Consider the following 24,920-nt stretch of genomic DNA (forward strand, 5'->3'; position numbering starts at 1 on the left):
GAAGCTCTGGGTGAAATACTGACCCCAAAGAAATCAGCAGGAGTTTTGCCATCAGCTTCAGTGGGGCCAGGACTTCAACCTGTGTGTTTACTGCAGTCACATTACCCATTTTGAAATTTCTTTTTGTTAAAAATCTATATATGTTTCTTTTTTAAATCCCTCGCATCCGTCAGCTGGATCGTGCTGTTTATACAACCTGGGCAACATGCTGGAAGACAGTCAGCTGCAGAAAGACAGCTCTCTCCTAAACAAGCTGGTCCAGATGGTGCATTAGGTGATGGGCCAGGTGTGGGTTCCTAGTTATTGCTACAGTGGATGCATCGTGTGGGGAAGGAGCTCCCAGAACAGAACACTGGCGGCATCCGTGTCCTTGAATAAATGCTCATTAGCGTGAGCTCCATTTATCTGGCAGACAGAGCGGGGCAATTAGCTTGGATGCTGAAGGACAAACAGGCAACCTTGATGGAATATTAATACAGAACCAATCCCACGGAGCAGCAACCTCCATCAAAGCCACCGCGTTAATTACAGCCCGGAGAGGGAAGGGCGTATGCTGTACAGGATTGAAGCAATGCCCTTGTTTCCAGGGAAGTTTGGGAAAAGAGGCTCTAGAAATGAGACTCGCCGGTTAAGGCATCCCCCTTCCCCCGCCCCCATAGCTGGGTATGGGGTAGCCGGGCCTTCTCTGATGCCCCTTGCCGACAGTCACTCCAGGCCGACAATGATCATCTGCTTCTTGTGACTGGGCCTTCTGGCCAGGTCTTCCTCTAGGGTAATAGAGTCCAACACAATTATCCAGTAGCCTCATGCTGGGTCTTCAGCCCCATTTCAGACTCAAGAGATTTTTCACCCCTTGTCTCAGGGGTCTTCACACCACAGTGGGCCTGTCGCAGAACCCAGGCACTCCCTCTACTCTGGGGTCCAGCCCGGGCATCCTGCAGCAAGCAGCTAAGGTCTGTCTGCTCAGACCCCCTGCTTCTTCCCTGGGCTACCTCCCACCTCAGCCTGTCTCCAGGTGCTTCTGATAGCTCCTTCCAGGGATCCACAGAGCCAAAGAAGGAAACAGGTTAGTCACAGAGAACAAGCAGATGTGAAATTCCCCCTGCAGGCCTACCTGCCCCTGGAGACACTGTCACCTAACAGCCTCAAGGAAGATCCTGGGCCCACATGGACCTTGACTTCGGCAGTCTCTGGGTAGGGCCATGGCTTCTTTCCAAGGATAAACACAAGAGGTTCACTCCTTCCCCTGGGTTTTTCCCCTTTTCACTCCCTCCGTCGAGGCTTGACACCTCTCACAGGTGCAACAGGACTGGCTGACCAAGCCCACGGGTGAGTGTGGGGCCTACATATCCCATCACAATGGGTTGCCCCCTGGGGTTTAATTCACGCAGTTGTGGGTTTGGAGGCATGGACACTGCTAGCACCAGCTGGGTGGAGAAGGAGAAAGGCCAAGTTTCCATTGGTTGCTGCTGTTCCAAGAAGCTGATTAGTCAGTGATTGTTTGGCCTGTTTTATGTGAAACAAGCATCTGCTGTTGGGACACCTTCAGCTGGAAGTGGGAAGAGGGGGCAGCATCTGTTCCGAACCATTTCCCATGGACACGAACATCTGAGCAGTTCCACGAGCGATAATGTCACCCAAACCCACTCAGTGTGATACTCTGTCCTGCTGTTGCAATGGCTGGACCACATCGAGAGACAGGGGAGCTTGTTACAGCCTTGGTTAACAGATCTGGGCCTTGTAGCGAAGGCTGGGGCAGGCAGCCTGAGTAAGTACCCCGGGTCCCGGGCAGGTTGGATAGCCCCTGCAGAAGCCTGAGAGCTGCAGCAGTTTCACTGGTATTTAGATGAAAGCTAGCTCAGGAATGTCTACACATGCTGCAGTCACCCCTCCGATTGCAGAGTGGACATACCATTATGTGGCCCAGCCGCCAAGCAGTGGAGGGCAAAGTGCTGCACTGACCAGGGGGTGGGTTACACGTAGCAAGTGGGGGAGCTCTAGTGTAGACAAGGCAGTGGTGTTCTTACCATCTTGTCATGTGGATCTTCTCTGAGCAGGTTGAGAGAACACAGTAGTTAAAGCACTTGGGGCCACCTGTCGTTTTTCCCTGAACAGTTCAGGCATAATCCAGCCAGTTCCTCATAGGCCCATAAATCCTCATCATTCACTATCACGTCTGGCTTATATCACTCACCCAATCTTAACTCTGCCCCTTGTTTTGTTCTGTGCAAGAAGTAGGCTATTGAATCTACACTATCGAGAGGAAGGGTGGCCGTGGGAGACCTTGATGACCGTTGGATCACTTGATGATCCAATCACTGCTTTGTCACCAACTATTCTGTGGCTTAAGGCCAGACTTGTATAAGTATTTAGGTGTCTAAAGATGTAGATAGACATGTAGGGTGCGACTGACAAAGCTATTTAGGTGCCTAAACCCCACTGAATACTATCGAGAGGAAGGGTGGTCTAGGGAATTAGTCACCTAAATGCCTTTGTGAATCCTACCCCCATGGAATTTTCAAAAGTGCCTAGGAACTTAACTCCCATTCGTTTCCATAGGGCTTGGTGATTTCAGTGGGAGTTAGGTGTCTATCTGCATCTTTAGGAACTGAAATACCTTTGAAAATCTGGCCCTTGGCCTCTTTGTCTCTCAATTCCCCATATACAAAATGATGACGTTAAAGACTGTGAGGCACTTGCGTGCTATGGAATGAGGGCTACAGCAGTACCTTAGTTCAACAGATTTCACGTGTTGTTTATTAAGTAATAAATATTTCAAAAGAAATATAATTCCAGGGCACATTAAACCACGCCAGTGGGTTGTACATTTCCCTTTGCAGGAGGTGTTGCTTGTGCAGAAGAGTATTTTTATGAATAGAATTGGAACGAGACGTGTCAGGGTGGAGAAGGTGTAAGTTTGATTTTTAACTGTATTAACCATATTCATGTAGCCACTGTGGTGAGTAGTGTTACGTCATATGTTAGTGATAGTACACAGAAACTATCTAAAACTAGAAATAGTGTACACACACACACACAATCTCTCTCTCGCTCAGCAAAGTTTTTCACGTACATCAGATGCAAGAGGCCTGCCAAACAATCGGTGAGGTTACTGGATGAGCGAGGTGCTAAAGGAGCACTCCAGGAAGACAAGGCCCTTGTGGAGAAGCTAAATGAATTCTTTGCTTAAGCCTTCGATGCAGAGGACGTGAGGGACATTTCTCCACCTGAGCCAGATTTTTTAGGGGATAAAGCTGAGGAACGGTCCCAGATTGAGGTGTCGAAAGAGGAGGTTTGGAGCAAATTGGTAAATTAAACAGTAATAAGTCGCCGGGACCAGATGGGATTCACCCAGGAGTTCTGATGGAACTCCAATATGAAATTGCAGAACTATTAACTGAGGTCATGTAACTGCAATAGGGTGCAAGGAGGGCTGGGCAGCCCAGTGGTTAGTGCACCTGATTTCCAGCCCCTTGCTTGCCTGGCAGAGGTGCCTGCTTCCTGACCTTAGGCTAGGAACTTGCTGCCCTCCACTTGCATCTGGGACTCAGCCCTTAAGGGGATGTGGTAGGGGGACCCAGGCTTTCCCCCTCCACTGGGCCCTGTGGGAAGCAACATTGGCAGGGTCACCCTGCAAATAGTCTAAGTCCGCTGCCCTGGGCTACTTCTCACCTGTGTCCCTCCAGTTTGGGATGTGGCCTTATAGTCCAAACAGCCCACAGGGGCTTGCCTGGAGTAGCACCCCCTTGTGGAACTTTTGCAGCCTCCTGCTGCAGCCTCAGGTCCCTCGGGGTGGATGTAAGGGTAGAGAGGGCCTAGCCCCACAATGTCCTTACAGTCTAATAGCAAAGTTCACTCACTTCTGGGTGCTCCTCAGTCTCCTCAACAGTCTCTCTCACCCAGGGACACAGCGCTGCTCCCCCGGTGGCTGTCCCAGCTTGCAGTGATGCTCCCCTCACTTGGAGAGGCAGAGCTACCTCCTGCCTCTTCGCCAGTCAGCCCTCAACTGAGCCATGCACTCTCCTGTTCTTCCCCTTCCAGGCCTGGCACTGGCTACAGGTATGCCAGTCCAGGGCTAGCTGGGCCCATAGGCTCTCTCTCTGTAACGCTTTTTCTGCTAGTGTGAGGTTTCTTGGTTCCATCACACTAACCTATCGCTTAAATCAGCCTCGGTACCAAAAGAAAATGCTTTTTAGGGTAGGAGGAGTACAGAAATGAGGTGGACTCCCCTGAAACACACTTTCAACACATTTTCACTTGGATTCTTTGTTTACAACTTTTTTTGTTTAGGAATTTCCCTGGTTTTCATGGCTGCCTAATATTTAAGTTCACACAATGCACAGTCAACCTGTAGAACTCCTTGCCAGTAGATGTTGTGAAGGCCAAAACTATAACAGGGTTCAAAAAAGAACTAGATAAGTTCATGGAGGCTAGGTCCATCAATGGCTATTCGCCAGAATGGGCAGGGATGGTGTCCCTAGCCTCTGTTTGCCAGAAGCTGGGAACGGGCAACAGGGGTTGGATCACTTGATGATAATCTGTTCTGTTCATTCACTCTGGGGCACCTGGCATTGGCCACTGTCGGAAGACAGGATACTGGGCTAGATGGACCTTTGGTCAGACCCAGTGTGGCCGTTCTTATGGTGTATAAGGTCTGTAGGAGTTTTGATGTCACTGGGAATTTTTCTTGGATAGTCACTGCAGAATTGGGTTGTTAAAGCTGTGACAGTGCATTGGCACTAATCAGCAAAGCATGCAGAGACATTCAGACTCCTGGTAAGGGGGCAGGCTTTGGTGATCATTATATTGTTTTGGGGGATGCTGCAAAGCAGCTGATCCACTAACATCATTTCCCCAAACAATAACAGATCAAGAAAATTGCTCAGATTGCAGCTAAACCCCTGAGTTTTATGGAAGTCTGGGCAGCTCAGCGTTTTCATTTTCATCTTTACTCTGCATTGTTTGTAATGCCCACTTGCAATGCTGAAAACAGCATTTTCTTCCCCTTCCAGACTTGCACTTGGCAAACAATTGAGTCTTCTGCCCCCTGTAGTTCAGATCCTCAGCTGCTCCAAATCAACACAGCTCCGCTGGTGAAAATGAAGCTACCCCAGTTTGCACCAGTGCAAGATTCAGCCTTGTTTCCAATGGTATCTGAAATTAACCATTGATTTATTGATGTATTTTCCTCACCAGCGTCATCAGTGAAGTCAGCACAGCTCTGGGAAGAGTCTCAGGACTAAGATAAATTACCTGACTTTGCAGGGCCAACACAGGGACAAAGGGTGTGATTTTCAAAAGGATCTCGGTGAGCTGGGGTACAAAAATCTATCTCGTTATGCTGGTGCACACACTTAATACCAACACACTTAACTGCTTCATTTCTCGGTTAAGCTTAATTTGGTAAATTAGTGCAGTGTTTTCTGATCTAGACAAGTCCCATGGTCGTCGTCTCCATGTAGGACAGCTACACTTCCCCTTCGTTGGCACACATTTATCTTACCAGGTCACCGCTGTATAACTGGTAACGTTAGGCCTTTGGGCCAGTATTTTCAGACAGGCTTAGCATCCAGCAGCTCTGATTGAGGACAATGGAAAATCTCTGCCCACACGGAGAACGGTGGCAGACGCTGGGTGAGGAGGTCTTTAAGAAACCTACCCTCTGAGAGGCAGTGTTGTCCAGTGAGTAGAGACTGGGAGTCAGGGGACCTGGGTTTTATTCCTCGGTTGGCTACTGAGCTTGTGCAAGTCATTTCACCTTGGTGTCTCCTCCTAAACTGTGTCCAGTACTATTCAACATACTCATAAACGATCTGCAAAAAGGGGTAAACAGTGAGGTGGCAAAATTTGCATGTAAGCAGTGTCAGGATGAGCTCCACCCTGACACCTGGTGGTGAGGTGTGGCAAGTTGTGGAAAAGAACTTCAGGGGCTGATCTCATTTGCATAGGCACACCCACCCCGCCTAGAATGAGGCCATAGCTGCCCAAATGGTCACTTTGGCTGCTGTGGGATCCCCAGTGTCTCTGTTATTGGGGCAGGAAGAATAAATTGTTATTACCCTGATTATGGGAACTGTGCTTGGAACTGTACGTGGCCTTTTGTTATGATGGAGGGATTCACCATCAACTAAGTAGCACTCGCTAGGCAAGGGTCATGGGTTCCAAAACTGTGTGAATGGAGAGAGGCTGGGGACAAGTATTAATACTTGGTGGCATGGGCCCCTTGGTGAGGGCCTTACATGCTGATTGCACTTCCTCCTCTCTCCACTGTGGAATATCAGAGCTAATTTTGATTTCATTAGAAGTCTAGTTATAGGCTGCTGAGCTCACTTTGGGCTGACAGTGCACCAGCACTGGGGCTCCCCTACTATAAGCTGAATTCACCTAAGAGCTGAAATCACTGAGTGTTGTGTTAAGTAGTGGGGGAGCCTGAAGATATATTATGGAGCAGGTTGCGGTACGGCTGGAGTCCCTTGTGGACAGGCTGGTGGAGCAGTTCGTGGGACGGCGGGAGCTGCTTGTGGGATGCGTAGCGGAACAGTTCGTGGACAGGCTGGAGGAGCAGTTCGTGGGACGGCGGGAGCTGCTTGTGGGATGTGTAGCGGAACAGTTCGTGGACAGGCTGGAGGAGCAGTTCGTGGGACGGCGGGAGCTGCTTGTGGGATGCGTAGCGGAACAGTTCGTGGACAGGCTGGAGGAGCAGTTCGTGGGACGGCGGGAGCTGCTTGTGGGATGCGTAGCGGAACAGTTCGTGGACCGGCTGGAGGAGCAGTTCGTGGGACGGCGGGAGCTGCTTGTGGGATGCGGAGCGGAACAGTTCGTGGACCGGCTGGAGGAGCAGTTCGTGGGACGGCGGGAGCTGCTTGTGGGATGCGTAGCGGAACAGTTCGTGGACCGGCTGGAGGAGCAGTTCGTGGGACGGCTGGAGTCCCTTGTGGACAGGCTGGTGGAGCCGTTCGTGGGATGGCTGGAGTCCCTTGTGGACAGGCTGGTGGAGCAGTTCGTGGGACGGCGGGAGCTGCTTGTGGGATGCATAGCGGAACAGTTCGTGGACCGGCTGGTGGAGCAGTTCGTGGGATGGCTGGAGTCCCTTGTGGACAGGCTGGTGGAGCAGTTCGTGGGACGGCGGGAGCTGCTTGTGGGCGCAGAGCCGAGCGGAACAGTTCGTGGACCGGCTGGAGGAGCAGTTCGTGGGATGGCGGGAGCTGCTTGTGGGCACAGAGCCGAGCGAAGCAGTTTGTGGGGCGGCTGGTGGAGCGGAGCGAAGGGCTGTGGGGCGGTCAGCTTCAGATCATGTAAGGTGCCCCTTACCTCTCTCTCCCCCCGCCCCCATCTCCACCCAGGTTGGGAGGTAAAGCTCTGTAGATAAACTTTCGAACTCTGGGGCTGCCCTGACCAGGGACAGAGACTTTTGGGTCATTGGACTTTTGGGACTTTGGGTGATTTAGGGTTGCTGGACTCAAGAACCAAAGGGAAAGGGCAATTTGCTTGGGGTTTGTTTTTTGCGCATGGGTTGTGTTATGAATCCTGTTGGTGGTGTTTCCCCAACATAATGCCACATTGTTTCTCTCTGTTATTAAAAGGCTTCTTGCTACACTCAGACTATGTGCTTGCGAGAGGGGAAGTATTGCCTCTTGGAGGCACCCAGCGGGGGTGGTATATATTTGACTCAGGTTACTGGGTGGGGGCTCGAGCCGGTTTGCATTGTGTTATTGGAATGGATCCCCTAGATATTGAACTCAGCCCTTGTTGCTGCCAACTCTGACGGGCAGAAGGGTTACATGCAGATGATACAAAACTTCTCAAGATAGTTAAGTCCAAAGTAGACTGCGAAGCATTACAAAGGGATCTCACAAAACTGGGTGACTGGGCAACAAAATGGCAGATGAAATTCAATGTTGATAAATGTAAAGTAATGCACACTGGAAAACAGAATCCCAACTATACATGTAAAATGATGGTCTAAATTAGCTGTTACTACTCGAGAGAGATCCTGGAGTCATGGTCAATAGTTCTCTGAAAACATCCACTCATTGTGCAGCCGCTGTTAAAAAAGTGAACAGAATGTTGGGAATCATTAAGGGATCAATGAAAAGATAGAAAATATCATATTGCCTCTATATAAATCCATGGTACGCCCACATCTGGAATACTGCGTACCCATCTGGTTGCCCCATCTCAAAAAAGATATATTGGAATTGGAAAAGGTACAGAAAAGGGCAACAAAAATGATTTGGGGTATGGAACAGCTTCCGTAAGAGGAGAGATTAATAAGACTGAGACTTTTCGGCTTGGAAAAGAGACGACCAAGGGGGAATATGATTGAGGTCTATAAAATCATGACTGGGGTGGAGAAAGTAAATAATGAAGTGTTATTTACTCCTTCTCATAACACAAGAACTAGGGGTCACCAAATGAAATTAACAGGCAGCAGGTTTAAAACAAACAAAAGGAAGTTTTTCTTCACACAACGCACAGTCAACCTGTGGAACTCTTTGCCAGAGGATGTTGTTATAGTCTTGGCCTTCACAGGTTTCAACAAAGAACTAGATAAATTCATGGAGGATAGATCCATCAATGGCTGTTAGCCAAGGATGGTGTCCCGAGCCTCTGTTTGCCAGAAGCTGGGAATGGGTGACAGGGGTTGGATCACTTGATGATTCCCTGTTCTGTTCATTCCCTCTGGGGCACCTGGCATTGGCCACTGTCAGAAGACAGGATACTGGGCTAGATGGACCTTTGCTCTGACCCAGTGTGGCCGTTCTTACATCTGGTCTAGTTAGACTGTAAGCTCGTTGAAGCAGGGACTCTCTGTTACAAGACGTATGCCCTGATCTTGGTTTGGACCTGTAGGCTCAACTATAAGATACTGAACAATGCCCAGTCTGGCTCCCCTAGGAGGCTGTGTGTTTCCTGCAAGCTGAGCTCAACTCCTGGACTCTATTTATTTTATCCTTAATGAATTCACCTTCATTTAATTTATCTCGCACTCTGAAACAGGCCCAGGGGCGCTGCAGTGAAATTGCCCTCGCAGAGTCAGCAATGAATCCCCCCCGCATCCAGAAATCCAGCTGCACAGCCCTTGCTCCCTAATTCATGCTTCTTCCGTGGCTGTTTCTCTCCCCTGCTCCTCACCGTTTACCCTGTCTGTTTCTGTCTTTTAGATTGTTGTCTCTTTTTGTTTTAGTTCCCAGCTGTACGGGAGACAAAGGAAAAGCAAGAGAGGGGGACAGCCAGGATGATGGAACAAAGGAACATCTGGTGAATGTCGTATCTGTAACGAAGCTGGGACCAGAGGCAGCCCTGTGCCATTTGCAGAGTTTTAATAATACAAGTGATTATGTGCATTGGGGTAACATCTCGGAGTCTCAGTCACAGGTTGTGCTGGGCGCTGTACCAACAAAGAACAAGAGATGGCCCCTACCTCAAAGAGCTTACAATCTAAGTAATTGGGCCTTCAGTTTAAAATGGCTTAACGGGTCTGTGGGCTACATCTTAACACTCTAGCCTTTCGTGCAGGCCGCTGTAACATTGGGGAGCATTTTACACAATGTAGTGATTGTGAACTCTTCAGGACAGGGACTCTAGCCCAGATTGTCAACATCAATGGGAGTTAAGCACCTCGATACCACTGAGGATCTAAGCCCTTCTCAATATGTTTCCGTACAGTGCCCAACTGTGGGGCCTTGATCTTCGTTTGGGCTATTGTCATAATAACAATTCAGTGTTCTCTGCTAGACTAGGCAAACACTGACTTGAAGATCATTACCATAGGAGTGCCTAGAGCTCCCAGCTAAGACTGGAGCCCCATTGTACAAGGCGCTGTACAAATCTAGTGAGAATGCCCCTGCCTTAAAGGGCTCGCATTCAGAGCGGACAATGGGGAGAGGGAACGCCTGGCTACAGTCTCTCAGCAGAGCCAGGAATAAAATACAGGGGTCTTGAGATCCTATGTCATGTTCTACCCACTAGACTGCCTGCCCCCAAGCAGAGGGTGATCCTGAACCCATTGACATGAGTTGTGTTCCTGGCAGTGAGGCGGGGTTAGAATCATAGAATATCAGGGTTGGAAGGGACCTCAGGAGGTCATCTAGTCCAACCCCCTGCTCAAAGCAGGACCAATCCCCAATTAAATCATCCCAGCCAGGGCTTTGTCAAGCCTGACCTTAGAAACTTCTAAGGAAGGAGATTCTACCACCTCCCTAGGTAACGCATTCCAGTGTTTCACCACCCTCCTAGAGAAAAAGTTTTTCCTAATATCCAACCTAAACCTCCCCCACTGCAACTTGAGACCATTACTCCTTGTCCTGTCCTCTTCTACCACTGAGAATAGTCTAGAACCATCCTCTCTGGAACCACCTCTCAGGTAGTTGAAAGCAGCTATCAAATCCCCCCTCATTCTTCTCTTCTGCAGACTAAACATTCCCAGTTCCCTCAGCCTCTCCTCATAAGTCATGTGTTCCAGACCCCTAATCATGTTTGTTGCCCTTCGCTGGACTCTCTCCAATTTATCCACATCCTTCTTGTAGTGTGGGGCTCAAAACTGGACACAGTACTCCAGATGAGGCCTCACCAATGTCGAATAGAGGGGGACGATCACGTCCCTTGGTCTGCTCGATCTGGTTGTTTCTTGGGAGAAGCGCATTGGATGGATCGGAGTCAGCACAGAAGTGGATTGGACTCCAGGCAATACAATAGTGCCTGGCTCATCTATAGTACTTTTCATCAGTAGATCTCGAAGTGCTTTACAATGGAGGTCAGGATCATTATCCTCATTTGACAAATGGGGAAACTGAGGCACAAGGAGGGGCACACCCATGGAAAAAAAGTTAGTGGGTACTTGGGCACCCAGCCACTGCCCCCTCTCTCCCAGCTCCTCCTGCCCGCTGGCGGCCCCACCGATCAACTCCTCTCGCTCCCGCCCACCATGCATCAACTGTTCTGCGGCGTGCAGGAGGCGCTGGGGGGAGGGGGAGGAGAGGGGACAGGGAACGCTCATGGGGAGGGGGCAGAAATGGGTGGAGTGGGGGTTGAGCACCCTCGGGGAAAGGAAGAAGCCAGCGGCTGATAGCATTCTGCAGCACAATGTACCATGGGCTAAGATGCTCTGTGTGTCACTTCTAGTGACATGTGGGAGACCTTGTCTGTCCTTCTAACACATGGGGGGATATTGTGGGAAGGCATTGGAGGACTATCAGCTCTCAAGTGATTTAGCCTGTGTCCGCACTGCAAAGTGAAAGCAGCCCCCAGGCTCTAACCCACCTGCAGCTGGGCCAGCTAGCCTGGGTTGTAAGCGCTGCCAAACTTGGGTAAGAGAGTTATGGGTGTGGACGGGAGAGAGGTTAGAGGCAACACCTTAGTAAGAGCCTAGGTTAACTCCACAGCGAAGATGGACCGGCAATGTGGTTAACACACGTTTTGTTCTTGAGGTGTAGATAGGACCGAATCTTGCATAAACCCAAAGCTGCAGCATGGTCCAGGATCCCATCCAACACGAGGACAGATCGCCAGCTGGCACAATCAGCTTTACTGACTTTCACAGAGTTCATGTCAACCCATGGATGCCAACTGGGCCTCTGGGCCTGGCTCTGCTACAAGACCAAACTTTGCGATTATTATTATTATTTATTTGCATCACTTTAGCACCCAGAGACTTCCCTCAAAATTGAGGTTTCATTGGCCTAGCATTAGGGAGGTTGAACCAGGCATCTCCAGAGCTAAAAGCCAAATCTGCCGTAGCCCGAGCTACAGAGCCAGGACACTATAGCTTGTATCCTGTCCAGAGTGGGACCCATAATACACACCAGCATGTCTTCACTTTTACAGACATCTAGCAAGAGAGTCCTTGCCACCAAAGAGTTTACCAACTAACTAGATGAGAGAGAGAGAGAAAAGGTGGGAGGGAAGGGGTCTGTCCTAGCTCATATTGCAGGTCAATGGCAGAGCCAAGGCTAGAATCCGGAAATGAAATCCAGGCCCCATTGAAAACCCCGCCACTGAATTCAACAGGGCGAGGCTATCAAGCCCCATCCCCTGAGTCCCAGTGCATGTTGAACCAGTAGACCACGCTGCATTTGCGTTGATGAAGTGCTCAGCATAACCTGGTCCCCCGAGGCGGAGGGTCCGATCGCAGATGTAGGATTTGTGGTCCCTGCTCACACATAAGTTAATTATTGCTTAGTGTAACTGGGACACGGCCAGCAGCTTCACCCTACATGGTACAGTCAGTTTGGAATGAGGCCACAGATCACCTAGAGGGGTGAAAAAGCTCGTGCGGCTGTTATAAAAAAAAAATGCAAAATGGGTGGGGGTTTTTTTGACAATGTTGTTTCACGGGACTGACATTTTTCCCTTCCATTCCGATGCGGAACAAAACCGCAGTTGAGAATGTCTGGATTTCCCAGCGGATGGAAAGTCCGTGTTTCAAGCAGATCTGCTGGCACTGTGCATGAGTGGAGGAACAATTTTATCCCATTAAAGCAAAGTGAGCCCCACCCTAGGAAGAAGGATCATTTCATTGGGACCGTGCGACCTTGCCATTTCTTTCTGCCCTTCTGCACATTAGCGGGTCAGTCGTGGAGAAGACTTCATTCCCAAAGGCTCATGGCTGCTAATTCAGCTGCTGTTAGGAGTCTAATCCCCCACTCCACAGGCATAACCTCGCTGCATAACAGGCAGCTCACGGAAGCTACTAGATCGCATGCCCTGATTCTCATGGGTGACTTTAATTTTCCCGATATCTGCTGGGAGAGCAATACAGCGGTGCATAGACAATCCAGGAAGTTTTTGGAAAGCGTAGGGGACAATTTCCTGGCGCAAGTGCTAGAGGAGCCAACTAGGGGGGGTGCTTTTCTTGACCTGCTGCTTACAAACCGAGTAGAATTAGTGGGGGAAGCAAAAGTGGATGGGAATCTGGGAGGCAGTGACCATGAGTTGGTTGAGTTCAGGATCCTGACGCAGGGAACAAAGGTAAGCAGCAGGATACGGACCCTGGACTTCAGGAAAGCAGACTTCGACTCCCTCAGGGAACGGATGGCCAGGATCCCCTGGGGGACTAACTTGAAGGGGAAAGGAGTCCAGGAGAGCTGGCTGTATTTCAAGGAATCCCTGTTGAGGTTACAGGGACAAACCATCCCGATGAGTCGAAAGAATAGTAAATATGGCAGGCGACCAACTTGGCTTAATGGTGAAATCCTAGCGGATCTTAAACATAAAAAAGAAGCTTACAAGAAGTGGAAGGTTGGACATATGACCAGGGAAGAGTATAAAAATATTGCTCGGGCATGTAGGAATGTTATCAGGAGGGCCAAATCGCACCTGGAGCTGCAGCTAGCCAGAGATGTCAAGAGTAACAAGAAGGGTTTCTTCAGGTATGTTGGCAACAAGAAGAAAGCCAAGGAATGTGTGGGCCCCTTACTGAATGAGGGAGGCAACCTAGTGACAGAGGATGTGGAAAAAGCTAATGTACTCAATGCTTTTTTTGCCTCTGTTTTCACTAACAAGGTCAGCTCCCAGACTGCTGCGCTGGGCATCACAAAATGCGGAAGAGATGGCCAGCCCTCTGTGGAGATAGAGGCGGTTAGGGACTATTTAGAAAAGCTGGACGTGCACAAGTCCATGGGGCCGGACGAGTTGCATCCGAGAGTGCTGAAGGAATTGGCGGCTGTGATTGCAGAGCCACTGGCCATTATCTTTGAAAACTCGTGGCGAACCGGGGAAGTCCCGGATGACTGGAAAAAGGCTAATGTAGTGCCAATCTTTAAAAAAGGGAAGAAGGAAGATCCTGGGAACTACAGGCCAGTCAGCCTCACCTCAGTCCCTGGAAAAATCATGGAGCAGGTCCTCAAAGAATCAATCCTGAAGCACTTGCATGAGAGGAAAGTGATCAGGAACAGCCAGCATGGATTCACCAAGGGAAGGTCATGCCTGACTAATCTAATCGCCTTTTATGATGAGATTACTGGTTCTGTGGATGAAGGGAAAGCAGTGGATGTATTGTTTCTTGACTTTAGCAAAGCTTTTGACACGGTCTCCCATAGTATTCTTGTCAGCAAGTTAAGGAAGTATGGGCTGGATGAATGCACTATAAGGTGGGTAGAAAGCTGGCTAAATTGTCGGGCTCAACGGGTAGTGATCAATGGCTCCATGTCTAGTTGGCAGCCGGTATCAAGTGGAGTGCCCCAAGGGTCGGTCCTGGGGCCGGTTTTATTCAATATCTTCATAAATGATCTGGAGGATGGTGTGGATTGCACTCTCAGCAAATTTGCGGATGATACTAAACTGGGAGGAGTGGTAGATACGCTGGAGGGGAGGGATAGGATACAGAAGGACCTAGACCAATTGGAAGATTGGGCCAAAAGGAATCTGATGAGGTTCAATAAGGATAAGTGCAGGGTCCTGCACTTAGGACGGAAGAACCCAATGCACAGCTACAGACTAGGGACCGAATGGCTAGGCAGCAGTTCTGCAGAAAAGGACCTAGGGGTGACAGTGGACGAGAAGCTGGATATGAGTCAGCAGTGTGCCCTTGTTGCCAAGAAGGCCAATGGCATTTTGGGATGTATAAGTAGGGGCATAGCGAGCAGATCGAGGGACGTGATCGTTCCCCTCTATTCGACATTGGTGAGGCCTCATCTGGAGTACTGTGTCCAGTTTTGGGCCCCACACTTCAAGAAGGATGTGGATAAATTGGAGAGAGTCCAGCGAAGGGCAACAAAAATGATTAGGGGACTGGAACACATGAGTTATGAGGAGAGGCTGAGGGAGCTGGGATTGTTTAGCCTGCAGAAGAGAAGAATGAGGGGGGATTTGATAGCTGCTTTCAACTACCTGAAAGGGGGTTCCAAAGAGGATGGCTCTAGACTGTTCTCAATGGTAGCAGATGACAGAACGAGGAGTAATGGTCTAAAGTTGCAGTGGGGGAGGTTTAGATTGGATATTAGGAAAAACTTTTTCACTAAGAGGGTGGTGAAACACTGGAATGCGTTACCTAGGGAGGTGGTAGAATCTCCTTCCTTAGAGGTTTTTAAGGTCAGGCTTGACAAAGCCCTGGCTGGGATGATTTAACTGGGAATTGGTCCTGCTTTGAGCAGGGGGTTGGACTAGATGACCTTCTGGGGTCCCTTCCAACCCTGATATTCTATGATTCTATGATTCTATGCTGAGCCCATCAGTCACCCCACTAGCTGAGCACTGTGCTTCCCCCTTGTCTCTGAGCCCTCCTCATTCTTTGGGTCACATCAGCAAATTCAGGCGCTGCCTCGTAAAACCAGCATTTCACTTGTGTTATTCCAGTAGCCTGAGGCAAGGGTCCCTCTCTTGTAATCCACCGTGCAGTCTTGGGGTGCCCGTCATCTGTCGGTCGCTGCTTTGAATCCAGCGCAGGATGTTAGGCACTAGAAGTGGGCGCTATGGGACGACCCCCATGAAAAGCGTTGGTAGGTCTCCGTGCACTGGGGAAAAGCCCCAGTTAAAAGCCAGCTCTCCTGAGTCCTCATCTAGCAGCCTAGCCACTAGGCCATGCAGCAACCCAGAGCACAAGCCTGAAGGACTCTCCTGCCCGTGCAGGCATGGGAGGCAGAGCTGAGGACAATGGCAGAGCAGTGGGGGAGGGAGTGTCTGCCCTACTGCTATCCTGCAGGACCTGCCCTATGGCAAGAGGGCTTCATACTCCATATCTGCCACTGTCTCCTTGCACCAGCACTCGCTTCACTATTTTAAAATTTTAAAAAAACAGCCTCAATCCTTGATTGCAGGTAGGTTTCACCCTCTGTCCCATTGATCTCCCCCTCACTTATTAAAGGGATCTTGCAAGCCTTAAATTAATCCTGCTTTAAAGTCCTTAGGGCAGATCCTCAGCTGGGCTGGATGGAACTTATGCCGATTGACATCAATGGAGCTACAGCGATTGACTCCAGCGGAGGATCTGGCCTATGAGCCGGAGGGGAGCGTCCTGTGGGATCTAAACATCTAGTTGCCTGTCTATAAATCACCACCCCGATGAAAAAGTGAAAGAAAATCCCTGTAATGGGGCTCAGACTCACCACCGCTGGTGCCTCCTGCTGGTTGCTCCGAGAATGAGCTCAGTCCAGGCATGGAGCTCCTCCTGCTGGCTGGTGTCTCGCCCATTGTCTGCTCTGCTATGTTGTTTCCACCACTGGGACACACATCGCTCTCTGGACCACAGTGTTCTCTTCAGGACACTGCCCTCCGGCAGTGCCCACTACTCCATTCTCCCTTCTTCCAGGGGTACATCAGCAATTCTAGTCCACACCTGTCTTCGTGGCCACCTGCCACCCCAAAGTCTAGTCCCTTATCTCAGGGACAAGGTGCAGTCCATGGGCCATGCTCCCTCATGGCAAGGTGCGGTGCAAGGGGGGAGAGGGAGACCCAGGCCCACCCACTACTCTGGACCCCAGCCCAGGGACCCTTGAGCAGCAGCTCCTGCTTGCTGCCTTCCTACGCTCCCCATCACTGCCTGCCTTCCCTGGGCCACTTCCCTGTAGCCCTAGCACCCACTCAGGCCTTGTTTCAAGGCCTGCAGTATGGCCAGGTCAGCCAGAGCTCCCTCTGCCCTGCCCAGCATTGCTCTGTCCAGGGTGCCGCTCCTTCTACCAGGAGCCAATCCTCCTCCCTTGCTGGCCAGGAGGAGACTGCTCTCTCTGCTCTGCTGCAGCCTTTATATAGGGCTTAGCCTGGCCCTGATTGGCTGCCTCTTTCTTGGCCCCAATTGGCTCCCCACAGGCCCTTGCTGATTGGCTGCCAGTCTGTACAGCCTCTCTGGCCCGTTCCAGCCCATTTTCTCATGGAGTGGGGCAGCCACCCCACTACAATCCCAAAAGACCAAGGCAGAAAATCAAGTGTTTTCCAAAAGCGCAGGTCAAAAACGTTCAGACTTGGGGGGGATGGGGGGGGGAGTAGACTTGAGCAAGTGGCTGACTTGTCCATTCAGTGACCGAAATGTGACATCCAACCAGAAACACGTGGTTTGGGGTTCGGCGTTTCCCTTTGTTTTTTTCTGAATAAATCTTGCTGCATTTCTAAGCGAAGCGTCGTTTCGAACCGAGAAGTTGTAACATTGCTTTTGAAAAAAGCGTCAAAACCAGAAACCAGCCTGAGCAGCAGCATGCAAGCAGCTAGCCCGAGCTCGTTTGCATTGAGTTAGGACCCAGGGCTATTTGGACCCAACTGTGCCCCTGTAGTTTCTTCCTATTATTTGTGTTGTGCCAAGAAGGGCAGACACGACACCAGGCGTCACACTTTTTGTGGTGTAGCACCACGCTCCCTAGCTATACCTCGCTTGGTTGATCTCAAAGCTCGAGCCATCATGTCCATTGTATGTGGGGGAAACTGACACGCAAAGAGATGCTGAGATTTACTCAAGTCACCCAGCCAGCCAGTGCTGGGAAGAAAACCCAGGCCTCCTGAATCCCAGGCTAGTGAGCGATCCATCAGACACCAGCGCCTCCCCTCTGCGCTGCTGGACAGAAGCCTTCTCTGTAGTTGATTGGAAAAAACCCAAAGGAGACGGTTGACAAATATCCCATCATTTTCCTTGGGGAGCTGCAACTCCAAGGCTGGCTCTGTGCACCTGGGAGAGCAGCCAGCCGGCCACACCAGAAGAGGCATCGCATCCAGTTCTAGAGCAATGCCAAAGGAAAAACCGTTACCATCAGTGTGCATAAATCAATACCACGTCGTCAGGAGGGCAAATGTGTAGTCTGAGAAGGACCGAGTCAGTATAACAGAAGACAGGCAAGGAACAGCAGGCAAGGGAGTGTGGGGATCACTCCACTGAAAGGAGAGAGGTTTGGCCAAAGACCGACTCAAAAGCTGTATAGCGAGTGGCCAGCATCAATCCAGTTGCTCATTACATTTCCAGCTACCAGAAAGGGAAAGAGTGCATCCGACAGGTGGGGTATTGGACTAGATCTCAGGAGATACAGGTTCAATTTGCAGATCAGCTATCACCCTGGGCAAGTCACACTCTATGCTGTGCCTCAGTTTCCCCACCTGTAAAATGGGGAATGGCCGTTCCCTGCCCCCCAGCGGGGTTGTGAGACTCCAGTCCGTGAACGACTGCGAGGTGCTCATGCATCCCACTGGTGAGTGTGCGGGCAAAGAGAGGGACCTGTAGCAACCTGCAGAGGGTGAGAATCTGTTACAGCCCCAGCTAAGGAGCCTTGGGCCATATAAGCACCGATATGGGCAGACAGCTTGCCAGGGCCTTGTCCCACCCCACTGGGAGTCTGGCCATCGACTTCAGCGAGAGCTCGATTGGAGGTCTGATGAGGATTGTCGGCTCTCTCCCTGCAATGATCCCAAAGCCGAAGGAAGCTGCCGCTCTGCTCTGGGCTCCCTTTGCAGGACCGGGATCCACAAGTTCGTTTGGAGCAGACCTCGTTAGGTTGATGCCAAGCGACAGCAGCGTACGCGGGGCTAACTCGCAAACCACCTGCCGTTGCTTCAGACCCTTCCCTGGGGCATGCTGTGGTCTAAGACGCTTCTCTCCACAAGCGCCCGTCGCTCGTCTGACTTTAAAGGCCCGTGCCTCACAGGACGGGCTCTTCCACAACCTGATCGTTTTGTACCCTTCCGGGAAGGGGGTAGCAGCCCCACCCCATTGCCCAGGAGCTCCTACAATGGACCAAGATTTCACCAATGCTGTTTTAAAACGGGTTTTGCTTGAGTAGCTTGCGCACACACCCCGGGGCCAAGGGCAGAGCCTCCGTGCACAGAATTACCACTGAAGTTCAATATCCTGGCACCAACAGCACTGCAGTGACCAAGGTCAGGCCGAGAGACTAGGAAGTGGCTCAGAGTCCTAGGGCCATTGCCCTGCACCTGATGCAGCCGTTTCCTTCAAATCAGAGCGGTAACAGGTTACACTGGTGTCAATTACTGCACAGGCTACAGGGGAATGGAGCATCAGACCCTAGCCCTGCCCAGTGCCTTAACCACAGGACCAACCTTCCTTTCTGACCACAGATGCTGCCTTTCCAAAGTGCCGGGGGCGATGCTCGTCCCCTGGCTCTAGCCCAGGCCCCGCCCCTACTCCACCCCTTCCCCCAAGGCTCCATCCCCACCCCGCCTCTTCCCGCCCAGTTCTGCCCCCTCCCCCGAGTGCACCGCGTCCTCGCTCCTCCCCCTCCCTCCCAGCCTCCTGCACACCGCAAAACAGCGGATTGTGGCGGGTGGGAGGCGTGGGGAGGTGCTGATTTGTGGGGCCTGCTGGCAGGTGGGAAACACTGGGGAGGTGGGGGGGAGCTGACAGGGGGGCCGCCAGTGAATGCTCAGCACCCACCATTTTCCCCCCATCGGTGCCTATGTCTCCGGCTGATCATTAGTCGCTATTTGTATACAGCCCAGTGGGGATATGTGGTGCTTTATAGAGAGACTGGTGGCCTGGGGGCTGGGGCCTCATGCTGAGCTTGCTCACGCCATAGAGAGAGAGTAAATCCCTGGAAGTCAATGGAGTTAAACTGCTGTTAGTGAGTGAAAAGACCGGCTCACCAAGCTTACAACCTATGAAGGTACTGAGATTCCCCCGGCCCCATTGCCAGACTAGCAATTTGCAGCATAGCAGGGAAGCGAACTGGCCTCCCCCGGGTCTTACACTGGTACAAGAACCATCCTCCCTCCGTAGGATGGGGGTTAACCACATTCACAACCACCTCTTCCTTATAGATCACTCTCACAAGCCCCTGCGAGGCAGGGGACTGCTGTTATCCCCATTGTACAGATGGAGAACAGAGGCACAGAAGAAAGACTAAGTGACTTGACCAAGGCCACACAAGGAGTCTGAGGCAGAGCAAGGAAGTGAAGCCATGTCACCCAGATCCAAAGCTAGTGCCATAACCCTTAGACCATCCTTTTTGTCTACATGAGGAACTCCACACACACTTGGACACATTCAGCATCCCTGATTTAAGTGACAATGCCATTCGAACTACAGCCTCACACAGTGCAATGACCATTACTCTAGGATAAGGAAGCTTTTGTTTTTAATTAAAGAATAAGGTAGCAATTGATTGGATTGAAATGCTTTTTTGGATCTGAAGCTCAAAGCAGAGAGCTCACGAACAACCAGAATGCCTAACCAAGCCATTTGTTGTGCTGGACAGCACAGAATTGGTCATAAAAAGCCAAGAGATAGGGTTGTTTTCTGCAGCTTGCACCCAATTAAGGGATGGGGGGGTTATTTATTTTTGCAATTAGGGACCCTATTTAGCAGGGAAATTGTTTAGCAAGGAACTGACGTGAAGTGTAACATCAAACTTATCACTCATCTTGAAGAGGGAAATCAGACCCAATTCATCCTGTGAAGTGTGACACAATCATTTTCCTCCGAGACCTGATTAAAACTTCCAGCCAGATCCATCGCTATTAGATGCTTTCATGTTTTATCAAATTTCTCTCTGCCCGAGGACACATTGTTATTTAAAAGGAGAGAAGCAGTTTTCTCCCTCTCTCGTCTGGAACGATCAGATGGTAACTCATTCAAACGGAGAGATTTACCAGAAGCGATGACACTGAAATCATTTCCTGCCTTCACGAATATGTTTATATAAACAGTTTTATCCGTCCCTCTTTCTCAAGTGCAATTTTGGCGAGCATTATCAGCCACAATCTCAAGTTTTCAGAACCTTGCATGCAATTTCTTCCCTCCCTCCCCCACCAAATGCATTACATTTTCCTTTAAAGTATTCAAAAAACATTCTAGATTGGAGCCAGATCTGCTTGCTGTTTCGGAGATACTAATCAGTCCCATTCAGATTTTGTCATCCACCCTTTACGTTCTCTGACCTCTGCATAAATCAGCATTTTTCCCTCCCCATACTTTGGAAACGGGGAGATCGCTTTTTGATTTTGCTACTACAATGTTCAGGTATTTCTGCCATAAGCCTCCACTGTGGAGAAAGATTTGACTTTGGATGCTGTTGTCTTCTTGCAGTCAAAGAGTGGATCAGGCAGCTGCTATTTAAAGAGGACGGGCACGTGGTTAAGGCACTTGCCTCCGACACAGGAGAGCTGGCTTCAATTCCCACCTTGAACATGTTACTTAAGTGATTTAGCAGCTTGAGTCCCATGTTCAAAAGTGACTTAAGTCCTGTCAACTTTCACTGAGAGTAAAGTCACTTTTGAAAATTTTTCCCCAAGTGATTTAGGTGCCTAAGTACCTGGGCCGCTTCTGAAAATGGGACTTAGGTGCTTTTGGACATTTTATCTTTACTCTGCGCCATAGTTCCCAGTCTGCAAAATGGTGATAACACCACTACCATTCCTCCAACTATTGTCCAATGAGACTGTCATTCTTTGGAGCTTAGTCTGTGCCTGGACAACATCTAGCACAATCCTGCATCACGTTTGAAGGCCTCTTGGTATTCCTGTAACACAAGTAATGAGATCAAAGTTCAGTTCCAAAGCAAACGGTGGAAGCCCCATTGTTCGGGACTCAAACACCATAAGGAACAACCTTGCTTTGATCAGGAGATGGACTGGGTGACCTTATAGGATCAGAAGTCATAGATGGAAAAAGACCTAAAAGGTGTCTGTTGTGTCCCTTGAAAAAGAGAAGAGACAGGGCTGAGCTGTAATGAATATACAGGGGGTTCTGTATCGAGACTGATGGTCACAGAGAGATCTTATGGTTCTTTCTATCTCCCATACTGTCCCAGCCTGGTGTCACCACAAAGGGTCTCCTTAAGTCCTGTCCTGTCCTTGGGGAAAGGACTGTAGACCACACTACACCGTTCCCGTCTTGTAACCTTCATATGACTGGAAGCCTCTACAGAGATGCCAGGGCTCGCGTCAGCATGAAAATGGAACTTTGTCCCAGAGGCAGCTCCTTGGTGTCAGGCTTGAGGCATATGAGCAGGGCAAAGCAAGGGGAAGCTTCAGTGGGTGTTGTTTGTGCTTGTTCTGTGGCTAGATAGAGGTCTCCAGTGCTGTCAGGCAGGTGTCTTTCACGAGCATTAGTCATTTCTTGAAAAATATACATTTGAAATTCAAACCTGTCAGGAACATTTTTCTGCATTTTCTTCCCTGTCACTGCTGCCTGTGAAGGAATGAGTGCAAAATTAGCCCCGCTCCCCGGGAACCAGCCTTCTGCTCCATCAGCTGAAGGCTGCCAGAGTCTGTTGCTTGTGGCATCATAATAATCCACTCTTCTGGATACAGAACCTGGGCTCACAGGCCACAGATAATGACGTCACTGTGCATCACCCTTTATAGCACAGTCGTGCTAAGAGGCCCCCATTGTGGTAAGGGCAGTGACTGTATATGGACTGCTCCACGGCATTTATAATCTGAATGGACGAGACAGATTAGGAAGCAGCATGCTCCCCATAAGGAGAGATGGAAGATGGTAGATTCAGTGACTTGTCACAGTCACAGAGGAAGCCTATGGCATAGCTGAGATCTGAATCCAGATCTCGCAAAAGTGGTGTGTTGCCATAACCACGAGACCATCCTGCCTCTAGCAGGTAGCGTGTAGTGTCTGGAATGAGATTTAGGGCCTGAATTTCAGAGGTGTTGAGTCCCTGCCTTCAAGTGGAGTGGGAGGCATTCAGCCCTTCTGGGAAAGGGGTGCAGGGAATCAGGCCTTTAATTTAATCTGGAGGTGAATTAGAAAAAGGCCAACTGCTTTATGAAGACACTCCGTTCAATTAGATGAGCAGGGATGCTGTCTCAGCAGCGTGATCAATTCACACTCTTTTTCCCCCAGAACTCCAATCACACCCCTCTCCAGGATATCGAGTCACATTATATCCAGCCAGAGAAACATGTGGTCATCAGAGCAGCTGACACTACCTGACCTAGCAACTACCGAGGTTTCATTCACTGCTGCATGGATGATCTCCCTTACCGTACACCAGTGCAAATCCACAGTAACTCCATTAATGTCAGTGGCGTTACACAGGTGCACCAGAGAGCAGAGTCCGGCCCACTGAATGCAGCGGTCCTCAGAAAGACAAGGCTGCTCAGGAAGGAGAACGGGTCTGGCAAGTTAATGTTCGCTATTGATTTAAGGTCTGACTGAGAGTCACAGGAGTTTTTTGACAGCCTTTCCAATTATCTATTGATTTTTGGCTGGAAAATTCACACACAACAATAGTTTACAGGCCAGAGTCTCAGCTGATGTAAATCAGCGTAGCTCCATGACTTCAATGGAGCTATGACAACTTACACTGACAGAGGATGCGACCCAAGGAATTTAGAATGGCTGAAGACGACTGAACACAGCCTCGCTCGCCACAGGGGTGGAGCAGCACCAGCAGCAGAGCAAGCGTTCCATCTATAACACCCACCAATGGTGTGCCTCAGACACGCCCTCCAGACACCACTTCTAGAGGCAAGTTCAGTCTCCAGGGAGCATTCAGCCCTTGGGCTCTCTGCTGAGAGAGCAGCAGTTAGTGCCAGCTGACATGCCAGTGGGTTTTGCCATGTCCTAGATTGGACGGAGACCGCCAAGTCCTGTCATACAGGACCCTTGCAATTAAATACTCCCGGGGAGAATTCTGCGCCACTGCGCAACGCAGAATTGTGCAGAAATGAATGTTGTGTGCGCAGAATTTCTTTTCCCCCACAGAAATGGGCTGCAGTGCTGCTAGCCGCCACTAGGGATCACTGGACCTGGCAGAGCCCAGCTTGCACATAGAAAACACTGCTGCGGGGAGGGGGAAGGGAAAGCTAGAGGGTTCCCAGCAGCTGCAGGTCCCAGCATGCCCTGAGGGAAGGAGAGAGCGGCGCGCAGGAAACTCCGTGCAAGCTGGGACCAAGCATCAGGCTGTTTCTCCCTCTGGATCCCTGGGCTCTGGGCAGGGAGCGGGTGTGGGTATCTGTGCCTGGGGGGCCCCCGTGGCTGGGCTCTGGGGGGAGGGGTTGTAAGTGTCTGGCCCCCTGGCTGGGCTTGAGGAGTAGGAGGGGGCAGAGAAACAGGAGCTGGGTTGTCATAGGGGTTTCTTTACTCTCTACTCCTGGGGAAATTTTTGTGTGTGTGTCTGTATTGTTACAGATATACTTGCTGACAGGCATTTTGAAATAAATTACTGAAATCATTGAAACTGGCGAGATTATGTAGTGATAAATTGACAAATAAAATCTGCAGAATTTTAAAACATTGTGTGCAGAATTTTTTATTTTTTGGTGCAGAATGCCCCCAGGAGTGAATTAAAATAGAAGCTGCAGCACAGAGTTCGTGGGGGGGAGAGGGAGGGAATCAGTGATCCATTTAGGGGCAAAAGGGCCCGATTCTGATCTCACACTGCTTTTACACCCGTGTGACTCCACTGATTTCACTGGAATTACTCCTGATTTTCACCAGTGGAAGTGAGACCAGAACTGGGCCCAAATGAGGTGGAAAAGGTGGTGGTGTGGGGATTTTTAAGCTTAGATTGCGATCCATTCCTCTCCTGCAAACAACCTTTAATGCATGTAAATCCAGGTCTGAAAGGAGCCTCAGCTTTGCTTAGGGAAGCATCGCATTTTCGGGAAGAAAACCAAAAGCATTGTGCCTCGCTCCCCCTCATGACAAGTTGTGCCTTCTGCTCAGATCCCGAGCAAAATCCCCGATGAAAGGCAGGCTCCAAGCTGCCAAGCGTAAAAGGCTCTGGCTTTCTCTCTGCATCCCATGCTGATGCTTGTGCTTATATCACAGGCTCCTAACGAAATGTCTAAAGCCCAAACCTCTTCCTATTCAGTGTCAATTATTTTTTGGCAGGTCGTTTCCCAACTTTTGAAGAAAAAAGTTTTTCTACCATAGTAAAAAAAAATAAACCCCGGAGGAAGCCAACACCCAGATACATCTGTTCAGCTTCTGACTTAGGGCAGCTGCGAATGGGGATGGATCACTTGATGAGTCCCTGTTCTGTTCTCTGAAGCACCTGGCATTGGCCGCTGTCGGAGGCAGGATACCAGGC

The 24,920-nt window shown here is 50.2% G+C and overlaps 1 long non-coding RNA gene across 2 annotated transcripts in view; it reads right to left on the reverse strand.

The window, feature by feature from the left end:
• LOC311533199 overlaps window positions 1–24,920 on the reverse strand; it is a 100,536-nt gene that overhangs the window by 65,003 nt on the left and 10,613 nt on the right. Inside the window, exon 1 of one of the 2 annotated variants that reach the window (XR_014714526.1) lies at window positions 16,044–16,628. The exons of the other annotated variant lie outside the window; for it this stretch is intronic. This is a non-coding gene — a long non-coding RNA (uncharacterized lncRNA). Of the gene's footprint in view, window positions 1–16,043; window positions 16,629–24,920 lie in introns of those variants that run through there. 2 annotated transcript variants of the gene reach the window in all.

The sequence above is a fragment of the Lepidochelys olivacea genome (genome assembly GCF_965140295.1).
Source record: "Lepidochelys olivacea isolate rLepOli2 genome assembly, chromosome: 19".
Classification (NCBI taxonomy): domain Eukaryota; kingdom Metazoa; phylum Chordata; order Testudines; family Cheloniidae; genus Lepidochelys; species Lepidochelys olivacea.